Source organism: Vicugna pacos, chromosome 9, assembly GCF_048564905.1.
Source record: "Vicugna pacos chromosome 9, VicPac4, whole genome shotgun sequence".
In the NCBI taxonomy this organism is placed as follows: domain Eukaryota; kingdom Metazoa; phylum Chordata; class Mammalia; order Artiodactyla; family Camelidae; genus Vicugna; species Vicugna pacos.
The window spans coordinates 24,097,037-24,115,664 of record NC_132995.1 but is presented as its reverse complement, the minus strand read 5'-3'; the positions used below and the strand labels follow the sequence as shown (position 1 = coordinate 24,115,664).

The 18,628-nt window shown below is 40.6% G+C and overlaps 1 long non-coding RNA gene across 1 annotated transcript in view; it reads left to right on the top strand.

Annotated features, from left to right (window-relative positions):
• The window catches only part of LOC116281884 (uncharacterized), a 50,741-nt gene that overhangs the window by 26,955 nt on the left and 5,158 nt on the right, over positions 1–18,628 (top strand). Inside the window, exons 4-6 of the long non-coding RNA XR_004191337.2 lie at positions 2,859–2,967; positions 4,013–4,212; positions 4,516–4,639. This is a non-coding gene — a long non-coding RNA (uncharacterized lncRNA). The remainder of the gene's footprint in view (positions 1–2,858; positions 2,968–4,012; positions 4,213–4,515; positions 4,640–18,628) is intronic.

Sequence of the window (18,628 nt, the reverse complement as noted above, 5' to 3'; positions counted from 1 at the left end):
TTGTAAAAATTTATTTAATATCTGACAGTGCAATTTTTTTGATTACTTTCTTCCATCCCAAATTTTCTTCGCTACTATTATGAATTTATTATTCCTGAAGAATTCTAAAATACTTTGTTCCATTTAAAAAAAAACAGATAATAGATTTCATGGGATTTTTTAGTAAGCTTTGAATTATCTTTAGGAGAACTTACATCTTTACAAAACAGCTTTCCTCCATGCAATATGTTGATGTCTCTACATTCACACCTCTTACTTTACCCCTCAGTACAGTCCTGTAGTTTTCTCCATGTTGAACATGGACATTAATTCTGAGTTTATATCAGATTATTGTTGAAGTTTTTGTTAATTTTGTAAGTGAGAAATTTTTGCTATTATATTTTTTAACTGTTTAATCTGACACCTAGGAAGGCAGATTTGGTTTGTAAATACTCACTTTGTAGCTTTTCATTTAAAATTGTAAGTATTAATTTCTTGTTCCAGAATCCTTTCTTTTGTGTTTTTAAAAATTTGTCTCCAAGATTATCAGAATGGTCATAGCTAAGTAGTATAGGTGGGGAGACAGATGGAGAGAGGTAGTGTGGCTCATGTACAAACTGTGAGCATTTTCATGGCTGCCTTTAGGCTGGAGAGGCCTCAGAAGAGCCCAGGTTAGACAAGGGATTGCTTTGTATGCACTTGAAAGCCAGCTTTCCTGCCTGTATGGTGAAGCCTGGTGGGCGTGTCAGGTAGATGATCAAGGTCCAATTAAGGTCATTGGATGCACAGAGCGCTGTGTCTGTGAGAACTGGAGACCATCGCCATGGGAAATGCTTCATGCCAGGAACACTGCAGGGGAGCTAGGGAGCCTGTGTGAAGGATTTTCCAGCCCTGGGTGTGGGAAGATCAGACTCTGCATTCAGATCTGAGTTTGAATTCATCCTCACTTGTTTACTGGTTCTCTGACTTTTGTCAAGTTAAATACTCTCTTTGAAATCCTATTTCCTTGTCTCTCAAAACAGGAAAATTATGGCCTGCTGCTAGAGTATTTGATCAGTGTAAATGATTTGTGTTATAAGATGCCACATACAGTCTCAATCTCAGTGAGAAATGAGCTATCGCCTCTTCTTCTGCAACTCAGTGCTCGACAAGACATGGGGGAAAGCCAGTTCTCAATTTGTGTGTGATGCAATTAGGAACAAAATTAATGTCTTGCCTTTCCCTAGCAGTATTCGTACTCCTTTGCTTCATTTACTTCTTTCCTCCTTTCCTTTCCCTTTTCCCCTACCCCACCAAAAGAGCCTGAGAATCTCTCAGAACATTAGATTCAAATTACTTTAAAGGTTGGCTCATCCTCATGAAATGACAATAACACAAAAAAATCTGTACACATCCCAGAATTCATTGTGTTTGATTTGCACACACACACACACACACACACACACACACAATCAGCCTACTTCCCACTTGCTGAGGGAGAAGGACCACTTTTTCTAAGTTTTTATTCAGTGGCCGTGAGAGAAAAGTCTCTTACGCAGACTTTCCCCTGCTTTGTGCATGTTGTTTTTAATTGGATTTCTGCTTTGTGGCCATAGTAATATTCTCCTAATAGAAGAGAGGAAGTGGAGACATATACATTCTGCTGAGATATTGGTGTCATCATATTTGAGTTGGAAAGGTCTGACAAAAGCATAGAGTCATAACTTTTTATGGGTGAGAATCCATGATGGTGTAACTTGGGCAAAAGCCTGGGTCTCCTGCCATCGTGTCCAAGCGGGTGAAGAGGCAACTGGCCATGGGATGGTAGGAATCCTTGTTGCTTGATTTCCAGGGTCTTGCTAGTTTTCATTTCTCAGCTGCCTTTAGTTTATGTCCATGAGTCCTCTCATGGAAAGGTCACTCTGTCCTGATAGACTGAGTTTCTAATCAGCAAAAAGGTGTGGACCCACTCATATTTCCCAGAGTTTTTCTGCTGACCAGCTAACACTTTATATAAATGATACCTAAGAAACTACTTAATATGAAATCCTTATTGTTATCGTTTGCCCTCGAGTTCCATAGGAATGGGGTGCTGTCTCAGGCTAAGGCTAGGTCTGAACAAAGATAGGGTGATAGGCTGTGCTGCTGGACCCTCCCCAGTCGAATGGGATTTCCACCTTAGTTTTTAGAATCAGGTAGATGAGTTCAAATCTTGCCTTTACCAGTTATTAGCTTTGTGACCTTTGGGAAATAACTGTACTTATTTGTGTCCAAATTTCGTTGTCCGTAAGTAAGTTCAGTATTTATTTTAAGATTTTTGTTACAGAATTGAATGAGCTAATTCCCTCATTTATACCTAAAATACTGATCGCGTGGTTCTATGCTGGTGCCTTGGTAGTTGATTAATAAGGGACTTGCCAGTGAGAATGGGGGTGGGAGACCCCTTGATAATAGAGCTTATATTCCAGGATATGCTTGTAAAAGACTGGATGTGCAGTGGATTTTTAGTAAATATCCATTCCTTTCCTAATCCACATTGATTGTTTATATAGCTTTATAGTAATATATGAACAATTGTTTATTCCAATTTGAATCATTGTAGTATTTAAAATATGTAGCTATAACAAAAATAAATGAAATAAAATGATTTGAGTTTTATTTTCTTTTCAATTATCAAAACAAAATAAAATAGAATAGAAAAGAAAGTTTTGAAAGAGTAGAAATAATTTTATTTCCGTGGAATCAATTCCCTATGATAAGTTTTTTGGTTGTGTTGTTAAACAGTTTATATAATTGATAGGTTGTGACATATTGGAAATGAGGAAACAGTGGAGACATACTACCTATAATGCAGTCATTTTGTTACCAAGTCCAAACTCGTTCTGCTTGCTTAATGACAGGACAATAAATCGGGAGATGAGGTGTTGGAGCAAGAAATTGTGACTTTATGTGAAAAGCTGTAGACCCAGAAGATGGCATACTGATTTCCTGGTGAACCCTCTTCCCCAAGTAAGAATTCAGTCTCCTTTTATACTAAAAAGTGGCGGGTGTGTGGTTGGTTGTTGCAAACTTCTTGCTGTATGAATTGTTTATCCTTGGAATCCTTTGTTCTTGAAGCTGTCCATGTGGGTCAAATCATGGTTCCCCTGTAATACCTCCAAAAAAAAAAAGTTTATTCTCTATTTTGAAACTAGCCATCTCTTCATAAGTGTAGAAGATCTAATATCCTTAAAGATCAGAGCCCGGAGAATAGGCCTTCCTGGATATTTCAGGCTAAAGGCAACTTTCTTTTACAAAAGGTGCAGAGCTAGGAAGTCTGAGCCTATAAAACAGGGCACAGGTTTAAAGCCAAACGAACACATCTAACGCGGAGTCAAATTTGTTCTTTTCTATTGCAATTTCTTTTTCCACCTCATAAATAATTTTAGTAAGAAATATGAACTTTTTATTATTTTTGCTTCTTAATAACGGATAAGTGGGCCAACTAGAGTTTTGTGAGCAGGGATGCTGTGCGGGACTTGGGGTCCCAGCAAACTCTTGTTGGGGTAGTCGACCCTGCAACATGTCTGATGCCCCGTGAGTATTGCTGAGTGTCCCCCTAACCAGGGGCTCTCTTCAGGAACCAGCATATGGGCAGTGACCTCTGGGGACCTCTTTTTAAGGTGCAGGAAATTTTTCAGTTACTGTGATTGAAAATTCACTCCAGCTGGGGATAATTAGGGACTAAAGGAAGAGGAAAAGTGTTTGGAGTAAAGTAGAAGAGAAGAACAGAATATCAGGGAGCCTGGGGGCTTGGCAGCGCAGCCTCGGGAGAGAGAGGAGCAGAGGTGGGAAGGGGTCCGGCTCTAGAACCAGCCCCTGCACCTTTCCCTGTGCCCAAGACACTGAGCTCTTAATTGGCCCAGGATGCTCTCCTGTCTGGATGTCACCCTGGGCAGAACCTTGAAAATCGAAGGTAAGTGGTGGGCAGCACTCTCCTAGGGGTCACTGAGGACTTTGGTCAAGTCCACAATGCCTTTTCTGGTCATGTGTCTTCACTTGCCCTTTACTTTAGGATCTGATAAGCAGGAGCAAGGAACTCAGGGAGAGATCCAGGAAGATATCTGACTGTGTTAAGAGACGAAAGTCACAGCGACACGGGGAGCGAAGACACTTGCAGCAAAGTAAAATAACTTCACAACTATTGCATCAGAGCTGCAGGTGTGAGAGAGCCTAAGCCTGTCTCAGAGTGCAGGGGACAAGCGGAAAGAAATGGTAAAATTTCCACTGACAATTGAAATTTTTTTAAATAGCCTGCTATTTTTAATTGTATCACTTTATTGTATGTAGGTGTAATTCTGTGAGCATTTATAGGTTTACTCAACCCCACCAGCTCCTCTTGCCCCCATCGGGGATGGGCTTTCTCAAGCACAATGCCCCTCCTGCTTGGGTGGGCCATGCTACGGGTCCTCACCTGAAGCCGGGCTGCTGCAGGTCAATGTGTCCCCGAGGCACGGCATGTGAGACATTACAGGAACATCTCTGCTCTTGACTGAGGGCCTCCTTTTACCCCTGCAGTGTAAGAATGCCGGTGACTCAGTTAGAAGCATGCTTCGAAGGTGTCCATGTACTTGCCATCCAGAAGCGGAGCCTGGAAACTTCCGAATTTCTCCAGAATGCAGATTTCATTCACCTTTCGCAGGTGACTGTATGTCCTTACACAAGTGGAGGAATTACTGCAGTTTTCCTGGAAATTATTCACCACGAGTCCATCTGACTTTTCTGTGCTAGGATTCAGTATGGCATGCTAAAAATTCTGGAGTCAGATCTTGAAACCCTGATGAAGAGGATTATGTATTTTGTTTCTTTATATGATAGTATTTTACTTTCAAAATTCAGAGTTTTCAGTTCTTGAAGAAATTTTTTCGAGTGTTGGATAAACAACTTTGCGCTTACCATCTTTGTGAACAGTTGCTATATGCCTCTCACCTGTCTTCTGTCACTTGTGAGGCGGTTCCTTTTGTGACCCTGTCCGGGTTGTTCATGATATAAAACATACAGTCTGTAAAAGTACATTCCCTTTTACTCCAAAGACATTCTACAAATACTCCTTAAATCTAGGTGTGGTTTTAAGAAGACAAAATCATTAGAACATGTCCTTGCAGGTTGCTAGTGCAAAATCCCGAAATCAAGTCTAGCTCAACATCTAACATCTTTCTACTCTAACTTGGATTTTTATGGATAAGTGAAGCAGTTTGCTAACAACTCAAGAACAGGTTTATAATACAGGCTGGTGTAGCTCAGCAGGTCCTTCCAAGCTGAAGCTCTACCAGAGGGCGAGGTCGAGGGAGAGGGCGTGTCCTGCCCTCCCTGTGCTGACAGTTTGATGGCAAAGACTTTCACCAGGTGAAGAACCTGGAGTTTCTTCTAAGAATTGTGGGTTTGAAAAGAGTCCAAAAAGCGCTGGAGTGTCACAATCCCATTTGTTTCAAGTAGGGGAGAGCAGCTGTGGGGCCACTTGGGAGACTTGTGTGTCCAGGTGGGCAGTGTTAGTGGCTTCTTCTTGAGCGGTGGGACGGTCAGTGGGTAAAAGCAAACAGATTGAAGGCATGTTTAGATGGTAAAAAGGAAAGGATGAATGCTGTCTGTGAAATTAGGATGGAGAAAGGCCCAGGTTTCTGTGTGGATTAATGAGGTAAATGATGGTCCTGCTGTGTTCTGAGGCGGGAAACCTGCAGAGGGAGTTCTGGGGAAAAACTGATGAGTTCAGCTGTGGGTAAAGTGAAAGGCTGTTAGATGTGTGGTCTGGGAGCTCAGGTGAAAGCCATTAGTGAGTAGGAGGAGGGGAGAGGGATTTTCAAATCATTTTGTCTAGTGAACATACAAATAACTATGAGTAATGACACACTTAACACCTCTATATTCTGGATTTAAAGCCCAGTAATATTTTGCTATACTGACTGCAGAGGTTCTTAATTTTTTCTTAATAGAAATAAATAGAAACAAAATAGTGGAGTTAATGAACATCTTAGAGTTGATGTGTGTCCTAGTATGTATTTTGATACCTCATCTGTTTATAACCATAATCTACAAAAAATTATCTTGCTTATCATAAGAGTTAAACAGAGGGCCTTGACACACACTGTTAGGGGTTGAAGCTGATCTTCTTGGGAAAATTATGTAGCCTCTCTGTGCCTTAGTTGCATCTTCTGTGAATGTCCCTGGGCCCCTCATCACAGCTGATTTCCTAGACTAGATATTGGGAGGGAGGCTGCTGAAGGGAGTAAGAAGTGGTAACTGCTTGGGATACTGAAGAGAGAGACAAAAACAGATTAAAGCCAATAAACTGAGTACAAATACCCTCAAAAGAGAAAGAATCCCGCAGTGTTTTGAGCCACTTAGTGTAAGGGAAACAAAATCACGTGGACCCAAAGCTCTTGAGCATGTGATTATTGTGGGTGGGAGGGTGTCATCAGAAAAGTGTTGAGAAAAGGCCTCTTCGTTTCCCTTGACGTTTCCAGGAAGTATGGGGAGCAGAAGCGAAAACCCCCTGCTTCACAGTTGAAGGTGCTGTTTTGTGCAAAATTGACCAAAGGTTGGAAACCAGTCATCAGCGGTGCTAGCAAATGAAGAGGCTTCTGGATTGGGTGGGGCACTTGCTGTGACTTCCAGGTGACCTGCTGGCTGGGGGCTGTGAGGCGGGCAGTAGGTTTGCAGGGTGGCCGGGGCATAATCCCTGGCTCTGAGGTTGCTGGTCTGATTAGCAGACCTGGGCACCCGCAGTCCTAATGGGGCTGCTCGGGACGTGACCTGGGACACCTGCCGTGCTGTGGGTGAGAGGAGGGCTCCCTGAGGGGGTGTCCCTGTGGAGAGTGGAAATGTCCTCCTGCAGGAGAGGAAGAGCCTCTGAGCAGGGGGCCGGATTCATAGGCGAGATCAGCCTGAACACGGAGGTTTCCTGGAGCTGGAAGTCATATAGTGGCCCAAACCGCCTTGTTCCTGAGAGACTGGAGGGAAAAGATGCTGAAAAGGCAGGCTACGGTCAGACCCTGTGGTGGGTTATGAGTGACAGGAAAGGACTGTTCAGGTAGGCACGAGAGAACCCTGTGGGCATCCCAGCTGCAGCGTCACGCCAAAGGGAAGAACAGAGTTATAGACTTTGCCACTTATGAGCTGTGTGACTTTGAACAATATCACCCCACCTCTCTCTATACATATCTTCATCTGTAAAGTGACAGAGTGATCAGCTCGTGCTATCATAAGGCTTAGTTTAGCTCTGATCCACTTTGTCCAGTCCTGTCAATGTTTCCCTGCAAGGTTCTGCAGAGGCTGCTCTTACCCTGAGAAGGGAGGGCCTAGAGGGACATTGTAGCACTCGAGGGCAGGAAGGGGTTGATTTAAAAGCAGACATGTAACCGCCTGCAGCTGCAGACCTGTAGGCAGTTTGGTTGAGGGTCCTTGAGAGGACTTTGGAGGCCTTTGCGTCATCTTAAGTCTTGTTTTCCCTTGGGGACCGGATTTGCCTTTGCAGATTGATGTTCAAGATTTGGGCTTCTGGCAAATCTGTTTTCAGAGATGGGTATATACGTAAAATATTGTATAAAATCAAATGATTTATTTAACGTGTGCGACTTTGCTGTTGGGAAGAGCTCTGTTGGCCTGGTCTCCACGGAGGACACCAAGGGTCAGCAGAGCTTGCGGGAGGGCAGGTAGCCTGCAGTGCTGCTGCGGGAGGTTCTCCCAAGCATGGGGCTCTGCTGAGTTGACTCTTCTATGAGTTTGGTTGCCAGAGGAGCAGACAGAAAATTAATGAGTTCTGGTGGGATTGTATAATGACAGGAAGAAAGGAACCCGTAGTTTTTCTGGACTAAACACGCTTTTGGTTCCTGATCCAGTGTGTTCCAATACAGAATTGACGATTTGTGTCTATTCTGGGACTTCATTGAAATAAACGTTCAGCGTAAAATTTAATAGTTATGTTTTATTTGGCTGGAGGACTCGAGCTGGGATGACAGCCTCTCAGATCACTCTGAGGGACTGCTCCCAAGACGTAGGGGAGGAGCTAGGATATATAGAAGCTTTACAACAAAGACCAGGTAATTGGAACAGTAAAAGATTGCTTGTTATCTAAAGAAAACCAGATATCTCAATTTCAAGTATTTAGTGCTTTTCTATGAATGGTGGGAAGCAAACATTTGGGTCATAGAATTCATACCTTTGGCAAATACCTACCTGTCTGGGGCCAGTATCCTGTCCTTTCTTACTCTGAGTCGCTCAGAGGGCAACACTCTGAGTGGCTGGGAGGCTGGGCTGCAGGCATGTACTCGCTGGGGTTTGGCAGCAGCCGCTGATGACTTGGATTCAGCATTCTTTGTTTACTGACATGGTTGCAGTATTTTCATTCACATTGTAGTATTTTCATTCACAGTGCTCCCCATTGGTCCTAAATTCGACCAATATTTTGAGAGACATTTGATGACCAATTTTGTCCCACGGTGCTAGGATGGCTCATTCCTAGCTCAGGTAAAGAATCTTCTGAATTGCCATGCAAGGTGTTTGTTTTTTTATCAGGCCCTGTTGATACTAAAAGTTCTCTGGATCACCTGTCTTACTAGTCTATTATGATCCAGGAAGTGTTTACCCTTTGTTGCTCATTCCCATACCTAGAATCACACTATTTCAATTATTTTATGCAGGGTTATAAATTTTATCTATTTCTTCAAGATGTTTAGCCACCATCAATCTTGTAGACCTAGTTACACACTGGGAAATGTAACAGACAACAATTTTATAAAATAGACAGGATATAATAATACAGCTAGTAACGTTAATAAAGTCATGAGTAAGAATTTAATAGTCGAGAAGTTGTATTTTTGTGTTAAAATTTTGCTTGTGTATTTGATTGAGTTTGACCTTATGAGAAAGCTCATATTTATGGTCAGGCTCAGAGCAGGTATTAATTGGCCAGGTGAAGTCTCCCACCATGTAAGATCAACAGTGGCCTTAGCAGAATTACAATTTCTTTTGAGAATAACATTTCTGAGGGCTATCTAGTTGGAGAATTGGAGTAGGGAAACACACCAAGGTAACACAGAAGTACTAGACAAAGGTAATTTACCATAAACTTAACAATTGGAGTAGTTCATAATCAAAGGTAGGAGAAATTATCAAAGTAATTGGTATACAGGCCTGGTAAGGTGTCTTGGGTCAGCTGTCTTGCTCAAATGTCATCTTCTTCTCATCCTGGCCTGGTAGCTTTTTCACCATTTGGGCGCTGTTTTAAGGTGAGCAGTGCTCTATAGGCCAGTACACTGCAGGCGCTGTTTCTGATAGGAAATGAATACGAGAGTCCGTTTCCTTCAGCTTTGGTGTGTATGGTCTAGTTAAGAGTACCTGACAAACGGTCCTTCCGTTCGGGTTGGAGACAGTTTTTTAAGTCATGCCTGTTTCAGTATGTATATTTCCCTGGCTGCAGGTCATGGAGTATTGGATCTTTACCCAAGGATAGATTACTGAGCTTCAGAAACAAACCTAGAGTTTCCTTTTCATAATTCAATTAAACTGTACAGCAATGTGACATAACAGCAAGGAATGATCTGGGAAGTGTCTTAGTAAATATCGACCTCAATTAACAAAACTAGAATTTAATATCCACTAAAATATAAACTTTTTTCTTCCTAAGTTACCTTCAGTTTTCTCAAATAAAGCCAAGTGAAGATTAATTTCTTTACAAGTTAAGTCTGATTATTTGATCATATAGGCTTTTTTAAATTGGCTGTGTTGGAAGTTTTAATACAGAGTCTCAGGGTAGAATGTTAATAAGGTTTTCTAAGGCCAGGAAAGCCACGTCAAGGCTTGTCATGGGTTTCTGCCTTACAGATTTAGGTAAATTCTTTTCTCTTTAAAATCCTTAAAATACATTTATAGTCCTATATCTGTTAGGAGATGATCTTCCTAATTTGTCTGATAGAGCCACTGGGGACCTAAGTGTTCTTAGTCTCTTTAGGGATAAGATAGAGAGAAAAGATAACTGTTCCAAGTCTGATTACACAGGTATAATTTATCAAATTGCTGTGAATCATAACTAGCTTAAGGAGAAGAGATTCTTTATGTCTGGGAAACAGGTTAAAAGCCAGTAGTATTTCCAACAATATTAAAAATTATAACCATATTCACCAGTTTACTCAGTCCCATGTAACTAATTCTTTTAATGAGAGTTTTCATTAGAAATTTAAAATTTTTAACCAGCTTAGTTCACTGCTATAGTGTCAAATTTATTAGAAATCAGTAAATCTCCTTGAAGAGAAAGCATTTTGCAAAACCATCAGAAGAAAACAATTAACTGTCTATAAATGACAAAAGATTTAAAAGCCTGGTTAAACACCGTTACACTATAATCGGTAAAGAAACATGATCACTATACCCAGAATTATCACTGGTAATATTTCAGATATAGCATAATTTTAGGGAGTCCATATAATTTCGACAATATCTATATTAATAATATTTTCTCATTCAATATAACCTTAGAAGATTTATTATTCATTTGACAATACCATTTATTTAACATGCCAAATGAAACTTTCTAGATTAAAATCTCTCTTTGGGATGTTTCAAGGGCCCTCTGTAGCATCCCAAAGTTAACTGGAGATTAAAAGAACTTTAATTAGAAATTTACATTTGGGGAGCTTGTTAAAAGATTTCAGAACACTTGGTCAGATAATCATATAGATCACTGTAAAGTAGTACTTATTTATTAACAAGAAAATATGTCAAAGGCAAAGGCAGAACAGATCAGCTAAGTGGTATAAGAAGTTTTACAATCTGTTACTGAAGGTGGTTTAACATTTTATGAAAATTTTTTCCTCTTAACAGAGAGAAAACCAAATCTAGTCTTGTACCAGCTTACTTCGAAGATTCATTTACTTTGCTCCATTTAATTCTAAACTTAGCAAATTCTGATCACGTACAAAACTCTTTCCTCAGGTTTCCTCTTCCATAAGCCTTCCACAGCTTTCTATACTCATATTAGTGTGTCCCTTATTTTCTCTTCCATTCAAAAGTAACCAGCTTCAGGACAAAGACACTATTTTTCATTAAGAAAATATAATTCCATTCTTATATCTTTCTTTACACATTTATCTTACTTTCCTAGGATACTGAGATCATTCCCTTACTAATAGAGACTATTTCAGTATGGCACCAACCATTTATTAATATTTCTAAACACCTTTAGTTTCTCTGTAGGAGGAAGTTACATGTTAAGTAATTCATATTTCAATATTATTTTATCTGAAAATGGCATAGCTATTTAATAAAATCCTATCATTTAACTTAATTTAGCACAACCCTAGAATTTAAAGATACGAAACATTTAGAGATTATCTTAAGCACACATTTTAAAAATATTTTAAAAATTTACCCAAAACTCTCAACTCATTTGCATTTAATTTACTTAAAATTTTACCACACCACATTAGTGTTGTTTTTTTTTTTGACAAATCTGTAACTGATACAACAGGATCTTATTTGACTTTCATTAAACCTAGGTACAGTAAAGGTATTATACTTAATATTGATGACTTTAAAGATGTCTATATTAATTAGAACATACTTAAACTAAACAATATCAAGTATTATCTTAATATGGAATATTTTCCAGTTCACGTGATGCTGAAAGTTAACTTCCTCAGTTTATATTTTAAAAATACTTAATTTTTAAGCTCTTATATTTTACGTCAATTAAGCAGAGCTCTTTGATTTTTTTTTTTTAGCAGTAGAAATATCTCACATCTATAGTGTGTACACAGGCTTATAAACAGACAAAAGCTAGAGATCTCATAGCTTCACTTTAAAACTTACTTATAAGATAGGTATAATAATAGTTGGAATAAGCTGAATTTGCTTGCTCAAATCACTAAGGCTTTCTATTTATGAAACAGACAGTTAAGATTTCTTCACAAAGTCTGAAGGACCCGTCAGAGTTCTGAGTTCTAAAATGCCAAAAATTTCTTGGTCTTAAGTTTTATTTCATTGAGCTAATTTAGGCTCAGTCCTAGGTCACTGTTTGTTGTATTTACATTTCTGATCTGCAAGAAAAAGACACTCTCTTCCAGTTCCCCAGAGAACTGCTCTGTCTCCCAGACCCAACTTTATCTCCTTAACTGGCATTTTTGTATCAGTGAGAAGAGCTGTAAAGAAAGAATTCCATGTGTTAAAACTTTAAGGTTTACTTTACCATGTCTTCCAAAGCTTGCATAAGGCATTTAGTAAGGTCTCTTTTCCTTGAGTTATAAGTTAAACCCAGGGTAAACCTATTATTATATTTTTTATTTGCCACTGAATATTAGTTTTTACTTTTACGTTATATTGGACGGCTCATTTAACTCTATTGGTTTCCTTTATTTTGTTCAATTAATATTTTCTGAGGGACAGATATGTGACCAGCCTTATAATACCAAGAAGGGGAAGCGTTATTCCATTGAAACATATCTATCCCACAACATAATTAAGCAAAAGATTTATTTAAAGACCATTTAAATATACCAATTTTACAAACTTTTATCTCAATTTCATTAAATCATATACCTTTAATTTTTATATTTATTAGGTTTAATCAATAATTCTTATTTCTAGAAGGAGTGCCAGAAGCATTTTTTTTTTTGTGCATTGTATATAATTTTATAGAAGTCTCTAGGATGCCTAAGTTTCAGCCAAAGAGCTTAGGCACTTCTCAGTTTTTAAATTGATTAATTGGTCTGTTGTCCCAATCATTTATCAAGTATTTCAGTCCATATACATATATATTTTAAACTGTGGTGAATAAAACGGACTTGTTTGAACTTTAATGTTGGTGGGGAGTAGGTGATCTCCTTGGCCCTTTTTTTAACTTTACGTAGTGTAGTATCAAAACCTTGTATCTAAATCCAAAATTGTCCATTTTATTTATCTCATTCAAAATAACCATATAAAAATATTTATCCTTTTGTGATAAGCCACTTATCTTTTTTTTTTTGACATTTTAACAATCCTTTTTCCAGTTATCCAAATTAATTAACATTAATTATTCTAGGTTTTTATTAGCATCTCTAGAACCATTTATCGGAAAGGAAAAACACAAATGTAGCTTTTCTAACCAGTTTTATTTTTTTAACTAAGTTCTTACGTTAACCATTAGATACATTTTTCTACCTTTAAACTTGATTTTAATAGGTACCAATAAAACAGCTGTTTATAATGAGATCTCCTTCAAGTTTCACCAATTTAAAAGTTTTTCCAAATTAAGAGATCCATCATATGGCCATCACTATATATATATATATATAGTGATTTTAAACCAATAAGATGAAGAGGCTATTCCACATGAGAGTGGGGGTGTTGCCTAAATAAAATTCAAATGTTTACTCTCCAAAAGCTAAAGGCCTTTGTGGTCCAGGCTGATGCAACAAAGTTTAAGATGGCAAAATATCTGAAAATTGGTACAATCAAAGAATTGTTTAGAATCCCAATTGATTTGCGTGGCCACCATATGTACACAATACTTGAACTTTTTTGTATGGCAGAGTTCAAGATTTCCTCTAAAAAATAAAGTAAACATATATATACATACGTACACACACTTAAAACACCCAGAGGAAGATAAAACATTTACATTTCAAGGACACAGTAAGAGAAATCCAAGTTCCCCTTAAAGGGGATTTTGTTTTTATAACTTCAGAATTCCAGAAAATGTGTTTATCAGGCCTAGTTAGTTACTTTTAGACTGAGTCTTTTTTTTTTTCTTATTCCCAATTAATGTTGCAAGTTTTGTATGTACACAAACCTGGCTGGGGTAATAGTTGGAGGCTGGCAATCTGTCATTTCTTTTTCTTTTCTTTTCTTTTTTTTTTTTTTTTGAAAGTTCTATTCCCCATTGTAAGATCGGGTTCTCAGAATAAATTTGCTAGTAAGATTTCCCGCAGGGACAACTCTATGTCATGAAGTCTCTGCCTATACCATGCCTGCAAGATTGTCTGTCACCCGAGAAAGCTGTTACCAGCCAGGAGAAGGGTCCCATTTTTGAGTTGAAAGTTTCCTCATAAGAGTTTTACTTTTTACTTTTATCCCAAAAAATTCAATGGATGTAACCAAACTGAGGAAAACATTAGACCAGACGCTTACCTAACCACTCAGTCCTGAACCCAGTGCAATTCAACTTGGACCCACTCGGGACGTCTCCACTGGGTGAGTATTTTCCTCATATGTTTCCACCAGCCCCACTTCGGACATCTCCTCAAGGTGGGTATTTCCCGTTAACTTTCAACCAGGCCCCACTTAGTATGTCTCCACTGGGTGGGTAATTCCCCCCAGTTTCTTTCAACTGGAGATCCATGTACCTGGATACACCGCCAGATAAAACTCAGGATCATCAACCAATATGTGAGATCCGAGAACCAGGACAGACTCAACCAAATTCATCTGGACACCCCGAGGAGGCGGATGGGCACAAAGGGCCACTGATGGTACCAAGGCTCCGGTTACTCGGAGAGTTCAGGTGGAGAGAATTCTGCTCTGGGTCCCTTCATGGTGTCCAAAACTGTTGACTGATATACATGTGCAGCCTAAATGTTAAGAGTTATGTTTTATTTGGCGGGAGTACTCGAGCCGGGATGACAGCCTCTCAGATCGCTCTGAGGGACTGTTTCCAAGAGGTTGAGGAGGAGCTAGGATATATAGGAGCTTTACAACAAAAATCAGGTTGTTGGAACAATAAAAGATTGCTTGTTATCTAAAGAAAGCCAGGTATCTCAAGTTCAAGAATTTAGTGCTTTTGTATGTATGGGAGGAAGCAAACATTTGGACTCACTGAATTCATTTTTTAGACAAGCACCTAGCTATTTAGGGCCAGTATCCTGTAATTTCTTATTCTGAGTCTGCTCAGAGGGCACCATTGTGAGTTGCTGCAGAGGCTGGGCTGCAGGCCTGTACTCACTGGGGGGTGGCGGCAGCCTTTAATGACTTGGTTTCAGCATTCTTTGTTTACTGACGTGGTTACAGTATTTTGATTCACATTGTAGTATTTTCGATGACAGACTGATTATGGATAATCTGCAAACTTGGAAAGCAACCGAGATGGAATTACTGCAGGTAACTTCAACTTTAATAAACCTTGTGCAAACATAAACATGGAGGAAGCATACATTTGGATTTTGCGGTGTAGGGAAGGGTTTCTGCACATTATAGGAGAACGCAATGCAGAATTCCTTAAGTCCACCTTTCTTTACTGTAGTGGTTACTGAGAACAGTTTATGGTAATTAACCAACATTGACAAACGGTGGCACACATTGCATTTAAGAGCTGGCCGGCTACAAACTTGGGTTTTGAATAGGTGGAATTCATAGGCAAGTGGTCAGGTGGATGGGAGAGAGATGGAGCCAAGGCCTGGGACCAGATTCTGGTTTAAATCGCCATTTCCTCACCATAGGGCCTTGGAATAGAATGTAACCTCTCTTAACCTGTTGGTTGGTGAATCTGTGAAATGGAGATGATAATATTCGTTTCTTCCTGGGATTGTTGTAAGTTCTAAAGAATATTATAGCACACATGAAGCAGTTAACACACTGGCACTTAGCAGTGTTCACTGTTTGGGGCCGCCCTGCTTGGCGTGTGTCAGAGCCATAAAGGCAGCATTTGTCTGTTGAGGATGCACTGGTAGCCCCTTGGCTAGGTTGTGAATTTGGTGATTTCCTTTAATCCTTGTAACTCTGTGTGCCATGGGCAGTTATTTTCATGGACAGATGAGGAATCTCAGGGTACAAAAGACTGTGTAATTTGCCCAAAGTCAGACCATAATTTTGGGTGCAGGGGCCTTGGTTCAGCATGGGCCCCTGGGCCTTCTGCCCTCTCCGTTCAGCACCAGAGCTAGATGTGGTGTCGACTGCTTCCCAGCCCAGAATTTCCAGCAGGTCGCAAGACACAACTGGCCCTGTGCTGCTTGAGCAAAAACTCCGGAGAAGAGGCAGTTACAAAAGGGATAAGCATAAAAACAGACGACAGCAAACTGTGATCAGCTCTGAGAAGGAAAGGAACAGGCCTCGCCATGCAGAGCTGGGAGCTTTCCCGTCGGGGCTGCTCTGGGGGAATTCATCTCAGCTAAACAAGCTCTGCTGCTGCACCAAGGCAGGAAGGCAGGGCGCGTGTGGCCAGGTAGACTGGGCCTCATTGATCATACTCATTCCCCATTAAGGGGCAGTTGTCACGGGCAATTACCTAGTAAACAGATGTCGGCCATAATCATCACGCACTTTGCTTGGTAGTTTTATTGGCCCCAACTTTGAGATGAGGTCATTGAAGCTGGGCAGTTTGCTGCATGCCCGTGATCACCTTGGAAATACCCCCACTGGTACTTTCAACATAGGCTGGTGTGGCTGTCATGCCCCAGCCCTGTGAATAGTATCATGTAGCTTCTCCCAAGTGGCCCAAATGACTGACATTGATATGCTTAATTCGAAGGAAATGGTATGTGACAATAAGAGAAAAAGGTAGTAAGAAATTGTTTGGAAAACTAGATAAAAACCAATACTTCCCAAGGTGGGGGAGTGTACCCTGTGTCACTCACCCCACTCAGTGCCTGTCACCTCCTCCCTGACGACTCCATGTTCAGAAGCCACTATGAGCCTTTGAAGAACATTTTGCCTCATGACACTGTTGACTAGGACCTGCAACTTTTCTGTCCATGGTTAACTCTCTCTTCAAAGCCATTTAAATTTTATGGAGGCCACTCCTCTCAGATGTAAGAATAGCCTCTTTAAACTTCTTGATGCATCTCCTTAATGAAGATATTCCAAAGGAAACCTAGCCAAACCCTGGGAGGTATTCACATAGTGACTGTAACCTGAGCATTTTGTGACTTTCAGAATCAGAGGTGTGGGAGACTCAGGAAGGCCTTTTTAAGGTAGAAAGAGGAAAGTTAAAGTATGCAGGCTGTGTGAGACTGAAACATCTCGGTCCCAGCCAGCAAGGCACCTGCGTTCAGAATGGTGTGTGGAGAGTGCAGAGTTCTCACAAAAAAAGAATAGGTGGGATGGGAGGGAGGACTTTTAGGTACTTGGGAGGGAAAAAGTGGGCTGAACATTTCCTGGTTGAACAAGAGGATTGTGACATGATGTGCTTGTATTTTGGAGAGAAGGATTTTGTGGAGCCAGGCCTAGGGAGAACGCTCTCTGGCTGGGGAGTCAGCACAACAAAACACACAGAAAACCAAGCAGACTCTAGGGACCCTCCTGGGGGAGAAGCTGCATGCCAATTGAAGCCCTGGAAGCTGCTTCTGTCCCTTAGCTGGGGCCTCAGAGCTCCCTTCACAACCCAGTCCTGTTGATACAAGAAAAAATACAAGGGGCATGAGAAGGGCTGTGTCCCAGGCTTTGGTTGAGCCCCTGGGATGTGCCCCACCAGATTTTCTTTCTTGGCTTCGTGCAGTAAAGAATTCAAGAGCAAGCCAGTGTTGAGTAAAGGTAGATTTATTCAGAGAGATACATTGAAAGGCAAGAGAAACGTCACGATTTGTGAGGGTTGTGTGCTCTGATTAAAAGTAGATACACACTCCACAGACTGAGTGTGGGTCTTCTCAGAAGAGGGAGAGAGAGTGGTGACCGCGAGGTGGCGCTGTGTTGCTCGTATTCTTGGGCTTGGTGGTTTCATATGCTAATAAGTAGAGGGACCCGCCTTAGGGCAAGGAGATGGGATTCCCAGGGAGTTGGCCATTTCCCACCCTGTGAAATTTTGTGGCTTGCCTTAGATTTACCTTGGTGCCTGGGGGCGTGTTATTCACCATGTTACTATTACAAAGGGTGTTTAATGAAGCTCAAGATCTGCTAGAAGTTAAATCTCTTCATCCTGAGCCTCAAGGCCTATTGGGGGTTGAATCCTTCACCATTTTGATGTTAATTGCTGTGGACTTCCTTTAATGCCTGTGCTTTGCCCCCTTCCATCCTGTCTCACTGGGATGACACAGAGAGAGCAAAGGCAGGGCCCTGCCTGTGCTCCTGCATTTAAGAGCATGAGGTGTGGGGTGGGCTGAGGATGACTCTGAGTGGTGAGAAGGATGTTTCAGATTTTCCCACGTGAGACATGGGGACCTGCCAGCAGCCATCGCAGATTTATCTCACGGGTATTATCCCTAGTTTTGTTACGGAAACAGGCCAGCCAAGAAACATGCACCACTCAGAGGGCAAGAGTACTGATATTTATTACGCCGGCGGGCTCAGAGGGGCTTCTGTTCCGAAGCTCTGAGCACCTCCAAGACCTGCACATGAGGTTTTATAGGGTTAATTACAAGTATGGGGCTATTAGCCAATAAGGCTCAAACAACAAAAAGCAAGGAATCAGTACACTGAAGCTTATCAATTTGGAACAAATCACGTTACTGACAACTGTTGAGCTTGGATTTACGAGTTAGCTTGTTGGCCCAGTAAAATGACAGTAAATTTCAGATTTACGAGTTAGCCCAGGAGAACTCAGATCAGTAAACCGACAGTTATCACACTTAGACTTGTAACTTAGGTTGTTAGCCCAGCTGGGCTTTTCCTTCACAGTGTCAATCATCTTTTTCTTTTTTTTTTTTTTTTAAGTATTTAATCCAAATTAATTATCAGGTTTTTTTCTCGGAACGAAATTTCTCTTTTTCTTTTCTTTGGGGGTCTTTTGTGGGGG